Genomic DNA, 17,080 nt, shown 5'->3' with positions numbered 1-17,080 from the left:
CCTGCTGCCAGCTGCCATTCCCGTCACAATTTATTTATTATTTATTTTATTTATTCGATTTTTATGCCGCCCTTCTCCTTAGACTCAGGGCAACTTACAATGTTAGCAATAGCACTTTTGAACAGAGCCAGCATATTGCCCCCACAATTTGGGTCCTCATTTTACCCACCTCGGAAGGATGGAAGGCTGAGTCAACCTTGAGCCGGTAATGAGATTTGAACTGCTGACCTGCAGATCTACAGTCAGCTTCAGTGGCCTGCAGTACAGCACTCTACCTGCTGCGCCACCCCGGCTCTGCACAATCCCTCCAGCTATCAGCGACAAGAAGAGTAGAGGAACAGGGAATGCTCACTGACCAATCACCTAGGATTCATCCCGACCACTAGCAATGAACCAATAGCAGGCCGCCTCTCATCTGCACCCAGGAAGGTCCCCGCTCGGGCTGCTGTGAACTCGTGCGGCTGTGGAGAGTAATTGAAGCTGCTACTCCTCCCCGTGGTCCCAATTTCTAATTGTGGTTTAAAGCTAAAGTTTGCTGATCTTCCTTTGGACAGTTTTTGGTTATCTGTCGTCAAGGAGGTCCCCATTCTGGCCAACAAAAATTGCTCCCGTTTTCAACCTCATATCTATGTGAGTTGAGCTTCTCAAGCTTGACTGCGATAAAAGCTAAAAACAGAGAGACTGAGAATTGTTGAGGAAGAGCTTTCGTATGTGCCTTTCTACCATTCCTGCCCTTTTGTGTTCAATCAAAACAGGCTCAGGTTTCACGCTGAGTATAAATACATTTAGGAACTACAGTGTTCCCTCGATTTTCGTGGGGGATCTGTTCCGAGATCGCCCGCGAAAGTCGAATTTCCGCGAAGTACACTATTTTTGGCTATGAACAGTATCACAAGCCTTCCCTTAACACTTTAAACCCCTAAATTACAATTTCCCATTCCATTAGCAACCATTTAGATTATTACTCACCATGTTTATTTATTAAAGTTTATTTAAAAAAGTATTTATTAAAAGCAGGCGAAAGTTTGGCGATGACATATGATGTCATCGGGCGAGAAAAACCATGGTATAGGGAAAAAAAACCCTGCAAAGTATTTTTTTATTAATATTTTTTTAAAAACCGTGGTATAGACTTCGTGAAGTTCAAATCCGCGAAAATCGAGGGAACACTGTGTATTATTAACTATATGTATAATATGTACTGTGTTAAAATGTCATTTTGTGTCATTTTGGTTAGTGGTGCGCCCCAGGATTTTGTAAATGTAAAAAATGTGCCGTGGCTTGTTCTGTCAGGCTCTCTGGTAGACTCCTCCCAAAAATTCACAGGTACAAATTTCAGACACACACACATTTGAAAATTCAAAACAATGTTCTTTATAATGAAAATTCACTTAAACCAAGCCCTCTTTTGGTATAGCAAAGAGCACTCGTCTCCAAACAAACTGGTAATTGGTACAAGTCCCTTATCAGTTCTGTGATACTTATCTTGCAGCTGTGAGGCAATTCACAGTCCTTCTTTCACAAAGTGACACACACTTTGCTCTGGTTTAGTTTCAAAGCGGGGGGAAATCAGCACACAAAAGGTCAAAGTCAGTAAAGCAGTCACGAAACACAACGATCAGATAATCCTCCACAATGGCCAAACCCACAGGCTGCTCTTTATAGCAGCCTCACTAATTACCACAGCCCCACCCAACCACAGGTGGCCTCATTTTCTTTGATAATAATCTCTCAGTTGTTGCTGCCTATGCATTGCTCTCCGCATGCATGGCTGTATCATTAACTCTTGTTCTGGATCCAAGGAGGAGCTAGATAATTGATCTCCTGAGCTGTCTGCCCCACTCTCCTCCCTGTCACTCATGTCTTCTTGGTCAGAGGAGCCTTCATCAGCAGATTCCAACCGAGGGCAAAACAGGCCTGCAGCATGTGGATGTCTCCCCCACATCCACAGTCCTTGAGGCAGGAGCTGGGCCAGAGCTAACCACAACACGGCTCAAAAAGGTTGAAAATCACTGCTCTAGGGGACTGCAGGCTAAAACATGAAGAATGGTTTCAGGAACTGGGTATGCCTAGTTTAATGAAAAGAAGGGCTGGGGGGACATGATAGTAGTGTTCCAATATCTCAGGGATTGCCACAAAGAAGAGGGAGTCAGGCTAACCAAACTAATCCCAAACCACCTGAGGATAGAACAAGAAGCAATGGGCAGAAACTAAACAAGAAGAGAAGCAACTTAGAACTAAGGGGAAATGTAGAAAAATTAATCAGTGGAACAGCTTGCCTCGAGAAGTTGTGAATGCTACAACACTGGAAGTTTTTAGAAGATGTTGGATAACCATTTGTCTGAAATAATGTAGGGTTTCCTGCCCAAGCAGGGGGTTGGACTAGAAGACCTCCAAGGTCCCTTAAAACTCTGTTGTTGTTTTTATTATTATTATTATTATTATTATTATTATTATTATTATTATTATTATTTTAATTGGATTTGTATGCCGCCCCTGTCCGCAGACTCGGGGCGGCTAACAACAATGATAAAAAACAACATGTAACAATCCAATTTAATAAAACAACTAAAAACCCTTATTATAAAAACCAAACATACACACAAACATACCATACATAACTTGTAATGGCCTAGGGGAAGGAATATCCTAACTCCCCCATGCCTGGCGACAAAGGTGGGTCTTGAGTAATTTGCGAAAGACAAGGAAGGTGGGGGCCATTCTAATCTCTGGGGGGAGTTGATTCCAGAGGGCCGGGGCCGCCACAGAGAAGGCTCTTCCCCTGGTGCCCGCCAAACGACATTGTTTGGTCGACGGGATCCGGAGAAGGCCAACTCTGTGGGACCTTATCGGCCGTTGGGATTCGTGTGGTAGAAGGCGGTTCCGGATGTATTCTGGCCCAATGCCATGTAGGGCTTTAAAGGTCATTACCAACACTTTGAATTGTGACCGGAAACCGATCGGCAGCCAGTGCAGGCCGCGGAGTGTTGCAGAAACGTGGGCGAATCTAGGAAGCCCCACGATGGCTCTCGCGGCTGCGTTCTGCACGATCTGAAGTTTCCAAGCACTTTTCAAAGGTAGCCCCATGTAGAGAGCGTTGCAGTAATCGAGCCTCGAGGTGATGAGGGCATGAGCGACTGTGAGCAATGACTCCCTGTCCAAATAGGGCCTCTCTATTGCTTCCATACCTTTCAGAGGGTTCTTGAAACACTTAGAGGTTTAGCTATGCCCTCAGGGTTACATGAGTGGTGCTCCTGGTTCTTGGACTCTGCAATTTCATCAGCTGTCTGCAAGGAATCTAAATCCTTCCGTTGCCCACTAGTCTGTCAGAGCTGAAGAAGCTTCTTGGACAAGAAGCAAAATGTCTTCGAAAAACAAGAGAGTCCAGTTGCCTCCTGAAAAAGCACCATTGGGACAACCATGATCTGGATATCTAAGAATCTCTAGACTATGAAGACCGGTTGCAGGAATTGCACCTTTGGGATGTTCTTCCTAGGTTTTCAGGTCTCCAATCCTCCTAGTTGCTCTTCTCTGTCCTTCTTGGAGGACATCTGTAGGATTGACCGATCTGAACTCCCTAAAGTCCAAGGGTCTGTCAAAAGTCTTCTCCAGCACCACCATCTGAAAGCATCGCTTGCTGTTTGAGGGATACATAATCCCGAGGACCATTCAGAAGGAAGCAATATTTTTCATATTATACATAAATGATCTTTGTGATCACATCACTAGCAATGGCATTCTCTTTGCCAACGAAGTCAAACTACTCAATACCAGAGACAACACTGCTACCCTTCAAAAAGACCTCAACTATGTAGCCAAATGGTCAAAACCCTGACAACTTCAAATCTCAACCACTAAATGCTCCACCTTACACATTGAAAAAAAGAATCCGAATACTAAATATAAACTTGGAAGAATTGAACTTATTGATGACCCTCACTCTGTTAAAGACTTTGGAGTACTCATATCCAATGACCTAAGTCCTAGAGCCCACTGCAACAACATTGCCAAAAAGGCTTTAAGAGTTGTTAACCTAATCCAGTGATGGGCAACCTTTTGAGCTTGGTGTGTCAAAATTTGCCAAAAACCCGAGCATAACTCAGGTGGTGTGTCACCTTGAGAAAAAAACCACTCTCACTCTCTCTCACTCTCTTCCTTCCTCTCTCATCACTCACTCTTTCTTTCTTGCTCTCTCTCTCTCACTCTCTCTCTTCCTTTCTTTCCTTCTCTCTTCCTTCCACTTTTTTCTCTTTCTCTCTTTTCCTTCCTTCCCCTCTTCCCCTCCCTCTCCCTCTCTCCTACTCTTCTACTCTTCCTCTCCTGCTTTTCTTTCTCCTCCTCCTTCTCTTCCTCCTCTCCTTTTCCTCCTCCTCTTCCTCTCCTTTTCCTCCTCTTCCTCCTCTCATTTTTCCTCTTCCTCTTCTCCTTTTCTTTCTCCTCCTCCTTCTCTTCTTCCTCTCCTTTTTCTCCTCCTCTTCCTCCTCCTCTCCTTTTTCTCCTACTCTTCCTCCTCCTCTCCTTTTTCTCCTACTCTTCCTCTCCTGCTTTTCTTTCTCCTCCTCCTTCTCTCCTTTTCCCCCTCTTCCTCCTCTCATTTTTCCTCTTCCTCTTCTCCTTTTCTTTCTCCTCCTCCTTCTCATCCTCCTCCACTCCTTTTGCTCCTCCTCTTCCTCTCCTTTTCCTCCTCCTCTCCTTTTTCTCCTACTCTTCCTCTCCTGCTTTTCTTTCTCCTCCTTTTTCTCCTCCTCCTCCTCTCCTTTTTCTCCTCCTCTTCATCTCCTTTCCCCCCTCTTCCTCCTCTCCTTTTTCTCCTCCTCTTCCTCTCCTTTTCCTCCTCTTCCTCCTCCTCTCCTTTTTCTCCTCCTCTTCATCTCCTCCATTTCCTTCTGGTTCTCCTTCTCCTGCTCTTCCTTCTCCTTCTCCTCTTCCGCTTTCTCCTCCTCTCCTTTTCCTCCTCCTCTTCCTCTCCTTTTCCTCCTCTTCCTCCTCCTCTCATTTTTCCTCTTCCTCTTCTCCTTTATCTCTTCCTTCCTTCCCCTCTTCCTCCCTTTCTCTCTCCTTCTCGTTCACTTTTCTCTCCCTTCCCTCCTTCTTTCCTCTCCTCTTTCCCTCCCTCTTTTTCCCTTCTTTCTCTCCACGTCTCCGGCGGGCAGACGGCTTTGCTAACCGGCACAAGGTTCAAGCCAGCTGCCCGGGAAAGCCCTGTGCCAGCCAGGAAAGCCGGCTTTACGGGAAAGCAGCGCGCTTTTCAAATGCGCTGCTTTCCTGCTGCAACTCTTTCCTGGGCGGGGGGGGGGGGCTAAACAGAGGCGGTGGCGGGGGGTTCAAGGGACCAACAGCCGGTCCTTTTCGAGGCTGCGTTGTTGCAGCGTCTGAGGCCGCTGCTGCCTCCGCCTCCAGGCGAAGGGATCTCCTCGGTGGGTGGCCTTGGAGGCTGCAACAACGCAGCCCAGAAAAGGACCGGCTGTTGGTCCCTTAAACCTGCCGCTGTCGCCCACTGCGGAGATCCCTTCGCCTGGAGGCGGAGGCGGCGGCCTCAGACGCTGCAACAACGCAGCCCCAAAAAGGACCGGCTGTTGGTCCCTTGAACCCGCCGCCGCCGCCGCCTCTGTTTGGGCGAAGGGATCTCTGCAGTGGGCGGCAGCAGCTTGAAGAGACCAACAGCCGATCCTCATTGAGCTGAGTTTCCTTTGGCTTCCTTCGAGGCAGCAGGTGAGCTTTGCAGTTTTGCCTCGAAGGAAGCCAAAGGAAGCTCAGCTCGGGGGCGGGCCTGAAGCAGCCGCCGCCTACTCCGCCCCACGCTTCGGCCGCGCTGGGGCCAAGTAAGCTGAGGCTAGGCCCGTCGCCCCGGCTCCAAGTGCGGGGCCTGGGCGGGCAAGCATTGGGAGGGCCTCGCCGTCACTTGGCGGGAGAAGAGCTCCCCTCCCCACGATCTGGGACAGCATGGCCGTCAGCAAGTTAGTGTGCGGGGGTCCTGATGGCTTGCTTACGGTCCCCTCCAGCCGCTCATGCAGGGTTTCCAGGCTTCTCGCGGGGCGGCGAAGAAGCAAAAAAAGCGGCACTGAAGGGACCAATACGGTCTGCAGCTTAGCGTCTGGAGGAGGAGAAGGAGGAGGAAAGCCAGGGGGCGGGGAGGAAAGCGGGCCTGCAATTGGCCAATTTCTTTCTTGCCTTCAGGGAGAGGAACTGCTGCTGCTCTGCCATAGGGTGCTTTCCTCCCCGCCCCCTGGCTTTCTTCCTTGCCACTGCCAGACTCTCAGCAGCAGAGTAGAGGGGAGATTCGGGAGCAGCCGCGTGTCACCAAAAATGGCTACGCGTGTCAGTGCTGACACGCGTGTCATAGGTTCGCCATCACTGACCTAATCCTTCGCAGCTTCTTCTCTGGTAATATTGATCTACTAACAAGAGCTTACAAAACATTTGTCAGGCCTATCCTAGAATACAACTCAACTGTATGGAACCCACATTGCATAATTGACATAAGTAAAAACCAAGAGAGACCAGAAATATTTCACAAGAAGAGTCCTTCACTCCTCACAACAAAATACCTTACTCCACCAGACTCGAAATTCTCCGATTAGACAACTTACAACTCTGACGTCTCCGTTCTGACTTAACTATTGTTCATAAAATCATATACCAAAATATCCTACCCGTCAGCAAATTTTTCGCCTTCAACTGCAACAACACATGAGCACGTAATAGATTTAAACTAAATGTCAACCGCTCCAAACTAGACTGCAAAACATACGACTTCAGCAACAGAGTAATCAACGCCTGGAACGCTCTACCTGACTCTGTGGTTTCTACTCCCAACCCCAAAACCTTTAACCTTAGATTGTCTACAATTGACCTCTCCCCTTTTCTAAGAGGTCAGTAAGGGGTGTGCATAAGCACACCTTCGTGCCATCCTTGTCCTAATGTTCTAGTGTCTTCTATCATTAATTTTTATCATTACCTATCTAATTCGCTGCACGAATCCCAGCGACCAGTTAGGTCCCACAGAGTGGGTCTTCTCCGGATCCCGTCAACTAAACAATGCCGCTTGGCGGGACCCAGGGGAAGAGCCTTCTCTGTGGCAGCCCCGGCCCTCTGGAACCAGCTCCCCCCAGAAATTAGAATTGCCCCCACCCTCCTTGCCTTTCGTAAGCTACTTAAAACCCACCTCTGCCACCAAGCATGGGGGAATTGAGATACTCTTTCCCCCTAGGCCTTTACAATTTTATGCATGGGATGTCTGTATGTATGTTTGGTTTTTATATTAATGGGTTTTTAATCATTTTTAGTATTGGATTATTATTGTACACTGTCTTATTATTGCTGGTAGCCGCCCCGAGTCTCCGGAGAGGGGCGGCATACAAATCCAATAAATAAATGAATGAATGAATGAATGAATGAATGAATGAATGAATGAATACATACATACATACATACATACATACATAAATAATACATGCATGCATAAATAAATAAATAAATAAATAAATAAATATTTGTTTGTACAAATTACCATCCTATTATTGTTTGACAAATAAAATAAATAAAATACAGTAAATAAATAGCGGGCGGTCACCAGGGGCCAGTCAAGCGTCCTATTTCATTCTTGCTTTCGGGGCTGGGAACCCCATGCGAAGATGCAATTGCAAGCCAGCTCTTCCTGCCTTCCAGAGCTTGGCTTTGGGCGCCTGCCCCCTGGCGGCCGTCCGAAGTGTGCAACCTCGAGTTGCTTCCCTCCTTGCACAAACCCGCCCGCTCAGCCCTCCAAAAGGTAGCCTTGCCTTCTCTCTTGTCGCCCCGCCTCCCGGATTGGCTCCTCCTCCTCCTCTCTGAGAAGGAAGGCTGGGAGCGAAGCACAAAGGGAAGTGTCGCTGGCTGCTCATCCACCCCCTTCCCTTGATCCTCTCTGCTCGCCCGTGGCTCCGGTAAGTCCCTTTGCAGCGCTCAGCTCTTTTTCGCCTTGCAGGATTAAAAAACAAACAAAACGGGGTGCAGCGATCGCGCCCCCCCTCTTGTGTCCAGCCCCCACCTCCCGATGCTTGCACTACAACTCCCATTGTCCCCGGAGGGGCTTGCCGCAGCTTCCCGCATGGCTGTCTCCCTTGCTCCTCCACCGCCTGCCTTTTCGTCCCCTTCCCGTCTTTTGCAGCGCGCCTAGCCCCCCCCCTTTCCACACTTTCCCCTGCGAGGGTCTCACCACTTTCGATTTTTCCCTCCCCCATTTCTCAAACACCCCCCCACCCCACGTAGGCCAATTGTAGCCAGCAGGGAGTATAAGTAGCTCCTAGATGTCTGGGTTTTCCGCCCCTTGGAAAGGAGGGAGGCGAGGGAAAGAGAAAGATCGGGGGGGGGAGCTTAGGATTCCCCCCCCTTTTAAAAACAACAGGAACATCCACATTTATTTTATTTATTTATTTATTTATTAGATTTGTATGCCGCCCCTCTCCGTAGACTTGGGGCGGCTAACTATTTATTTATTGGATTTGTATGCCATCCCTCTCCACAATGAAACAACATATAACATATCTAATATTTAAAATATTTAAAATAATTTAAAAAACCAAACATACACACAAGCATACCATGCATAAATTGTATAGGCCTTGGGGGAAGGGAATATGTAATAATTAAAAGTCACTAAAAACCCCTTATTAAAAAGCAAAAGATGCACACAAACATGTCATGCATAAACTGTATAGGCCCGGGGGGAGATGTCTCAGTTCCCCTATGTCTGGCGACAAAGGTGGGTCTTAAGGAGCTTACAAAAGGCAAGGAGGGTGGGAGCAATTCTGATCTCTGGGGGGAGCTGGTTCCAGGGGGTCGGGGCCGCCACAGAGAAGGGTCTTCCCCTGGGTCCCGCTAAACAACATTGTTTAGTCGACGGGACCCAAAGAAGGCCAACTCTGTGGGACCTAACTGGTCGCTGGGATTCGTGCGGCAGAAGGCGTTCCCGGAGATATTCTGGTCCGTGCCATGCTGCACGAATCCCAGCGACCAGTGAGGTCCCACAAAGTTGGCCTTCCCCGGGTCCCGTCGACTAAACAATGTCTCTGGCGGGACCCAGGGGAAGAGCCTTCTCTGTGGCGGCCCCAACCCTTTGGAACCAGCTCCCCCCGAAGATTAGAACTGCCCCCATCCTCCTTGCCTTTTGTAAACTCCTCAAAACCCACCTCTGCCGCCAGGCATGGGGGAACTGAGACATCTCCCCCCGGGCCTATACAGTTTATGCATGGTATGTTTGTGTGTATGTTTTGCTTTTTAATAAGGGGTTTTAGTGACTTTTAATTATTAGATTTGTTATATATATGTATTATATTAATATATACAGTGATCCCTCGATCATCGCGAGGGTTCCGTTCCAGGACCCCTCGCGATGATCGATTTGTCGCGAAGTAGCGGTGCGGAAGTAAAAACACCATCTGCGCATGCGCAGATGGTGTTTTTATTTCCACAGCAGCAGCGAGGAGCCGAAGATTGGGTTTCCCCGCCGCCTCGCTGCTGCTGCTTGTCCGCGCGCGTGCCGCCCGCCCCCCCGCGCTGTTGCTGGGGCCGCTTCTCAGCTGAGAAGCGGCCCTGGGGTTTCCCCCGCGCGCGCGCGCTGCTGCCCGCCCCCCGCGCTGTTGCTGGGGCCGCTTCTCAGCTGAGAAGCGGCCCTGGGGTTTCCTCCGCGCGCGCGCGTGCTGCCCGCCCCCCGCGCTGTTGCTGGGGCCGCTTCTCAGCTGAGAAGCGGCCCTGGGGTTTCCCCCGCGCGCGCGCGTGCTGCCCGCCCCCCGCGCTGTTGCTGGGGCCGCTTCTCAGCTGAGAAGCGGCCCTGGGGTTTCCTCCCCGCGCGCGCGTGCTGCCCGCCCCCCGCGCTGTTGCTGGGGCCGCTTCTCAGCTGAGAAGCGGCCCTGGGGTTTCCTCCGCGCGCGCGCGTGCTGCCCACCCCCCGCGCTGTTGCTGGGGCCGCTTCTCAGCTGAGAAGCGGCCCTGGGGTTTCCCCGCGCGTGTGCCGCCCACCCGCCCACGCCGTTGCTCGCGCCTTACCGGGGCAAGAGGGGGAAGACCCAGGGAAGCCTCTGCCCGGCGGGGAAACTCCACCATCTACGCATGCGTGGAAGGGCACGCATGCGCAGATGGTGGAGTTTACTTCCGGGTTGAAAACTCGCGATATAGCGTTTAGCGAACATCGAGATCGCGAAACTCGAGGGATCACTGTATATATAATACTGTATTAATTATTTTACCGTGTTTCCCCGATAGTAAGACCCCCCCGATTGTAAGACATATGAGGGGTTTCAGGGGGGTCGGCTAATATAAGTCATACCCCGAAAGTAAGACATATGTCTTACTTTCGGGGAAACACGGTACGATATGCCGGAGAGCCGGAGAAGGGGGCGTCCGGACCCCCCCCACCCCCAGCAGAAGCCAAGGGGGGGTTCCTTTCAAGCGGCGTTGGGCGAAAGAGGGCGGGCAGCCAGCAGCAGAAGGCGAGAGGTGCCTCCTTCTCCGGCTCTCCGGCAGATCGAGCGCGCGAAGAGGCACCTCTCACCTTCCGCCGCTGCTGGCCGCCCTCTTTCACCCAGCGTCGCTTCGGAAGCCACCGAACGCCGTCAGGGGGGCGCTTGGCGACCGCCTCTCCGTTCGCCAAGTGCCGCTCGCCAAGCGCCCCCCTGACGGCGTTCGGCGGCTTCCGAAGCGACGCTGGGCGAAAGAGGGCGGCCAGCAGCGGCGGAAGGTGAGAGGTGCCTCTTCGATATGCCGGAGAGCCGGAGAAGGGGGCACCTCTCGCCTTCTGCTGCTGGCCGCCCGCCCTCTTTCGCCCAGCGCCGCTTGAAAGGACCCCCCCCCCTGGCTTCTGCTGAGGGTGGGGGGGTCCCGACGCCCCCTTCTCCGGCTCTCCGGCATATCTCAGAAGCCAAGGGGGGGGGGTCCTTTCAAGCGACGTTGGGCGAAAGGGCGGGCGGCCAGCAGCAGAAGGCGAGAGGTGCCTCCTTCTCCGGCTCTCCGGCAGATCGAGCGCGCGAAGAGGCACCTCTCACCTTCCGCCGCTGCTGGCCGCCCTCTTTCACCCAGCGTCGCTTCGGAAGCCGCCGAATGCCGTCAGGGGGGCGCTTGGCGACCGCCTCTCCGTTCGCCAAGTGCCGCTCGCCAAGCACCCCCCTGATGGCGTTCGGCGGCTTCCGAAGCGACGCTGGGCGAAAGAGGGCGGCCAGCAGCGGCGGAAGGTGAGAGGTGCCTCTTCGATATGCCGGAGAGCCGGAGAAGGGGGCACCTCTCGCCTTCTGCTGCTGGCCGCCCGCCCTCTTTCGCCCAGCGCCGCTTGAAAGGACCCCCCTCCCTTGGCTTCTGCTGGGGGTGGGGGGGTCCGGACGCCCCCTTCTCCGGCTCTCCGGCATATCGCAGAAGCCAAGGGGAGGGGTCCTTTCAAGCGGCGCTGGGCGAAAGAGGGCGGGCGGCCAGCAGCGGCGGAAGGTGAGAGGTGCCACTTCGCGCGCTCGATCTGCCAGAGAAGGAGAAAGAAAGAGGTCGGGTTGTGTGAAAGAGGCCGGGGTTGGGGGAAGGGGAGATGTAAGATGTGTTTTTTTTTTTTTGCAACGCCGCTCAAAAGGTGCCTTGGCTGGAAGAGTAGCTGGTTTCCAGGGCATAAACTGGCTCGCTTCCGGGGATGGTAATGTAAGACATACCCCGAAAGTAAGACATAGTGGGGCTTTTGGGGGTAAAAAGAAAGTAAGACATGGCCTTACTATCGGGGAAACACAGTAAGTATTGGATTTATCATATGCTGTTTTATTATTGTTGTTAGCCGCCCCGAGTCTACAGAGAGTGGCGGCATACAAATCTAATAAATAAATAAAATAAGTAAATAAATATATATATATATTGTCTTATTGTTGTGAGCCGCCCCGAGTCTACAGAGAGGGGTGGCATACAAATCTTATAAATAAATAAATGATAGATAGATAGATAGATAGATAGATAGATAGATAGATAGATAGATAGATAGATAAATAAATAAATACGGTATATATATATATTGTCTTATTATTGTTGTGAGCCGCCCCGAGTCTACAGAGAGGGGCGGCATACAAATCTTATAAATAAATAAGTAAATAAATAAAATATATAAATATATATATATATTGTCTTATTGTTGTGAGCCGCCCCGAGTCTACAGAGAGGGGCGGCATACAAATCTAATAATAATAATAATAATAATAATAATAATAATAATAATAATAATAATAATAATAATCCACTTCTAGGATCAGTGGACCTTTCCAAAGAAGGTCCCGCCGCCCTTCCCCAAAGTGATCCCCTTTCTTATGAGGATAGAAGGTGGTCGCCGGATTTAGGAGGGTTGGGATCTACAGGGAGGTTTTTATGCAATGCAAAAATCTGTGTGTGTGTTTTTAAATCCTTTTGTTGAGGAGCACTCAGGGGGAAGGGGGAACAAAAGCAACCCAAGCCTGGGCCAAGAAAAAACTGGGCTGGAGCTGGATGGGTTGTGGAGGATCCTTCCTGCTTGTCTATCTCCCCACCTCCAAGGGTTTCCTTTTCTGGTTCCCCTTCTTGGAGGAAGATGGCCTCAGGCAGTGGCATTTGGACTTCAACTCCCAGAATTCCCAAGCCAGCAAATTCTGGCAGGGGAATTCTGGGACTTGAAGTCCAGGTATCTCCAAGTTGCCAAGGTTGGGAAACACTGGCCTAAGGTGAAAAAAAAAACAAACCTTGGGAAGAAAACAAATGCAAAAAATGCAGGCGGAATTTGGTGGGGAATAAATGTTGTGTTTTAATTTGTCTGGAATTGTGAGTGGAAGTTGAAGGTAGAAAAGGACCAGGAGGGTTGGAGCCCAAGAGAGGATGCTCCTTTTATCCCCAGGGTGCATATTATTATTATTATTATTATTATTATTATTATTATTATTATTATTATTTTTATTTTTATTTTTATTTTTATTATTTTTATTAATTAGATTTGTATTTTATTTATTGGATTTGTATGTCGCCCCTCTCTGTAGACTCGGGGCCGCACACTGCAATAATAATGAACGCAATCTGTATAGTCTGGAGGACAGAAGGAAAAGGGGGGACATGATCGAAACATTTAAATATGTTAAAGGGTTAAATAAGGTTCAGGAGGGGAGTGTTTTTAATAGGAAAGTGAACACAAGAACAAGGGTGCACAATCTGAAGTTAGTTGGGGGAAAGATCAAAAGCAACATGAGGAAATATTATTTTACTGAAAGAGTAATAGATCCTTGGAACAAACTTCCAGCAGAAGTGGTTGATAAATCCACAGTAACTGAATTTAAACGTGCCAGGGATAAACATATATCCACCCTCAGATAAAATACAGAAAATAGTATAAGGGCAGACTAGATGGACCATGAGGTCTTTTTCTGCCGTCAGTCTTCTATGTTTCTAATAATAAAAACAATGTCTCAATATCTCCGGGACTGCCTTCTCCCGCACGAATCCCAGCAACCGATTAGGTCCCAGAGTTGGCCTTCTCCGGGTCCCGTCGACTAAACAATGTTGTTTGGCAGGACCCAGGGGAAGAGCCTTCTCTGTGGCGGCCCCGACCCTCTGGAACAAGCTCCCCCCGGAGATTAGAACTGCCCTTACCCTCCTTGCCTTTCGTAAACTCCTTAAAACCCACCTCTGCCGTCAGGCCTGGGGGAATTGATACGTCTCCCCTGAGCTTATACAGTTTATGCATGGTATGTTTGTGTGTGTGTTTTGTTTTTTAATAAGGGGTTTTTAGTGACTTTTAATTATTAGATTAATTATTACAAGACATACACACAAACATACCATACATAAATTATATAGGCCTGGGGGAAGATGTCTCAATTCCCCCATGCCTGACGGCAGAGGTGAGTTTTAAGGAGTTTATGAAAGGCAAGGAGGGTGGGGGCAATCCTAATCTCCGGGGGTGGGAGCTGGTTCCAGAGGGTCGGGGCCGCCACAGAGAAGGCTTTTCCCCTGGGTCCCGCCAGACGACATTGTTTAGTCGACGGGACCCGGAGAAGGCCAACTCTGTGAGACCTAACTGGTCGCTGGGATTCGTGCAGCAGAAGGCGGTCCTAGAGATATTCTGGTCCAATGCCATGGAGGGCTTTATAGGTCATAACCAACACTTTAAATTGTGACCAGAAACTGATCGGCAACCAATGCAGACTACGGAGTGTTAGTGTAGCATGGGCATACCTAGGGAAGCATGTCCTTGACACAGGCTTTCTCCAATTATTCTTCAATAGTTGGTGGCATCTATCAGTTTCCAAACTAGATAGTGTTGTACATATTCCTGGTCAGTTGTAGGATGTTGAAGAAATTGAGGACTCTGATGCAGATAGTGTTTATGAATTAGTGGTGGGCCCGGGGTTACAGGTAGTAGAACAGGTGGGAGGCCAGCCACAGGATGTTGCTATGAGTCCAGAATCCAGCAAGGAAGAATCTGATGTTTGATGGGTCAATCCTAAATTCAGAAGGGTCCAAAAACATAAGGAACACATGTTTGGAAGAAGATATTAAGGGGAGGAATGGGTTAAATACTGTAGTGATGTACTTGGTAGTTCAGGGGGTCAGTGGGGAAAAAGGGTGGAGTTTCAATGTTGTAGGGCTAAAATGAAAGGTTTTTTCCCCTTGGGCTTCCAAGTAAGCAAATGCATTCTGTGCTATTTTACGGTCATTTCTGCTGTTCGTGAATCATGTTCTGAGTAAATAAATCTTGTTAAACGGAGAAGACTGGGTGGAATGTATGAGGGATGCAATTAAGAAAGATAAGGGGGAGGAAGAGGAATGTGGCAAAATGAACTATAGTGAATTCTGAGCAGAGACAGGTTACAAGCGGTGTGCCACAAGGGTCTGTTCTGGGTCCTATTCTTTTTAATATGTTTGTGAGTGACATGGGGGAAGGTTTGGTAGGGAAGGTTTGCCTATTTGCCGATGACTCTAAAGTGTGCAATAGGGTTGATATTCCTGGAGGCGTCTGTAATATGGTAAATGATTTAGCTTTACTAGATAAATGGTCAAAGCAATGGAAAGTGCAGTTTAATGTTTCCAAATGTAAAATAATGCACTTGGGGAAAAGGAATCCTCAATCTGAGTATTGCATTGGTAGTTCTGTGTTAGCAAAAACTTCAGAAGAGAAGGATTTAGGGGTAGTGATTTCTGACAGTCTCAAAATGGGTGAACAGTGCAGTCAGGCAGTAGGGAAAGCAAGTAGGATCCTTGGCTGCATAGCTAGAGGTATAACAAGCAGGAAGAGGGAGATTATGATCCTGCTATATAGAGTGCTGCTGAGACCACATTTGGAATACAGTGAACGCTCGAGTTTCGCGTCCTCGAGCATCGCGAAAGGGCTATTTCGCGAGTTTTCAACCCGGAAGTAAACTCCACCATCTGCGCATGCGTGCCTTTTTTCTATGGCCAGGCATGCGTAGATGGTGGAGTTCCCCAGCTGGGAAGCTGGGCGGCTTCCCTGGGTCTTCCCCCTCTTGCCCCGGTAAGACCCCAGCGGCGGCGCGAGCAACGGCGTGGGTGGGCGGGCGGCACGCGCGGGGACACCCCAGCTCCGCTCCCCAGCTGGGGAGCGGAGCTGGGGTTTCCCCAAGCGCGCGCGCGGCGTTGCTGGGGCCGCTCCCCAGCTGGGGAGCGGAGCTGGGGTTTCCCCAAGCGCGTGCGCGCGTTGCTGGGGCCGCTCCCCAGCTGGGGAGCGGAGCTGGGGTTTCCCCAAGCGCGCGCGCGTTGCTGGGGCCGCTCCCCAGCTGGGGAGCGGAGCTGGGGTTTCCCCAAGCGCGCGCGCGTTTGTGGGGCCGCTCCCCAGCTCCGCTCCCCAGCTGGGAAGCGGCCCCAGCAACGCGCGCGCGCTTGGGGACACCCCAGCTCCGCTCCCCAGCTGGGAAGCGGCCCCAGCAACAGCGTGGGCGGGCGGGCGGGCGGCGGGCGGGCGGGGAAACCCCAGGCGCGAGCAACGGGGTGGGCGGGCGAAGGGCGGGCTGCGGTGGAAGTAAAAACACCATCTGCGCATGCGCAGATGGTGTTTTTACTTCCGCACCGCTACTTCGCGAAAAATCGATCATCGCTTGGGGTCCTGGAACGGAACCCTCGCGATGATCGAGGGACCACTGTACTGTGTTCAGTTCTGAAGACCTCACCTACAAAGAGATATTGACAAAATTGAAGGGGTCCAAAGACGGGCTACAAGAATGGTGGAAGGTTTTAAGCATAAAACGTATCAGGAAAGACTTAATGAACTCAATATGTATAGTCTGGAGGACAGAAGGAAAAGGGGGGACATGATCGAAACATTTAAATATGTTAAAGGGTTAAATAAGGTCCAGGAGGGAAGTGTTTTTAATAGGAAAGTGAACACAAGAACAAGGGGACACAATCTGAAGTTAGTTGGGGGGAAGATCAAAAGCAACGTGAGAAAATATTATTTTACTGAAAGAGTAGTAGGTCCTTGGAACAAACTTCCAGCAGACGTGGTTGGTAAATCCACAGTAACTGAATTTAAACATGCCTGGGATAAACATAGATCCATCCCAAGATAAAATACAGAAAATAGTATAAGGGCAGACTAGATGGACCATGAGGTCTTTTTCTGCCGTCAGTCTTCTATGTTTCTAATAGGGAAGGGAAGAGAAATAAAAATGTAATAAAAATGAGTTTCTTGGTTTATGAAATACTGCATTTAGTAAGAGTTATTTGTAATAGATAAAGTTCTACCAGAAACCAGAACAGGTAGCATGAATATTACTATATTACAGTATATTATATTTATTATCCCATACTATAATATGCCAAGCGTAATTGGACACACAAGGAATTTGTCCCCACTGCATAAACATTCAGTGTACATACAAGCAACAAGTGACAAGTCGTGATAATAAAAGTACAGAGTACAACGATAGAGTCCTTCGGGAGTTAGGCAGCATATAAATCCAAACAAAGTCCAAATAAATAAATAAACCATTAGCAATAGCACTTAGACTTATCGACCGCTTCATTGTGCTTTACAGCAACCTCTAAGCAGTTTACAGAGTCAACATCTTGCCCTCAACAATCTGGCTCCTCATTTTTATCAACTTCAGAA

General features: G+C 49.5%; 1 protein-coding gene across 1 annotated transcript in view; it reads left to right on the top strand.

Moving 5' to 3' along the window:
* The first annotated feature begins 7,830 nt into the window (after nucleotides 1-7,830).
* Nucleotides 7,831-17,080, top strand: part of LOC139159671 (zinc finger and SCAN domain-containing protein 31-like) — a 35,518-nt gene continuing 26,268 nt past the window's right edge. The window contains 1 exon segment of the mRNA XM_070736993.1: nucleotides 7,831-7,922. The gene's annotated coding sequence lies outside the window, so the exon portion shown is untranslated.

The sequence above is a fragment of the Erythrolamprus reginae genome, chromosome 2 (assembly GCF_031021105.1).
Source record: "Erythrolamprus reginae isolate rEryReg1 chromosome 2, rEryReg1.hap1, whole genome shotgun sequence".
In the NCBI taxonomy this organism is placed as follows: domain Eukaryota; kingdom Metazoa; phylum Chordata; class Lepidosauria; order Squamata; family Dipsadidae; genus Erythrolamprus; species Erythrolamprus reginae.
The sequence above is the reverse complement of the archived record's forward strand: the minus strand, read 5'-3'. Positions and strand labels throughout refer to the sequence as shown.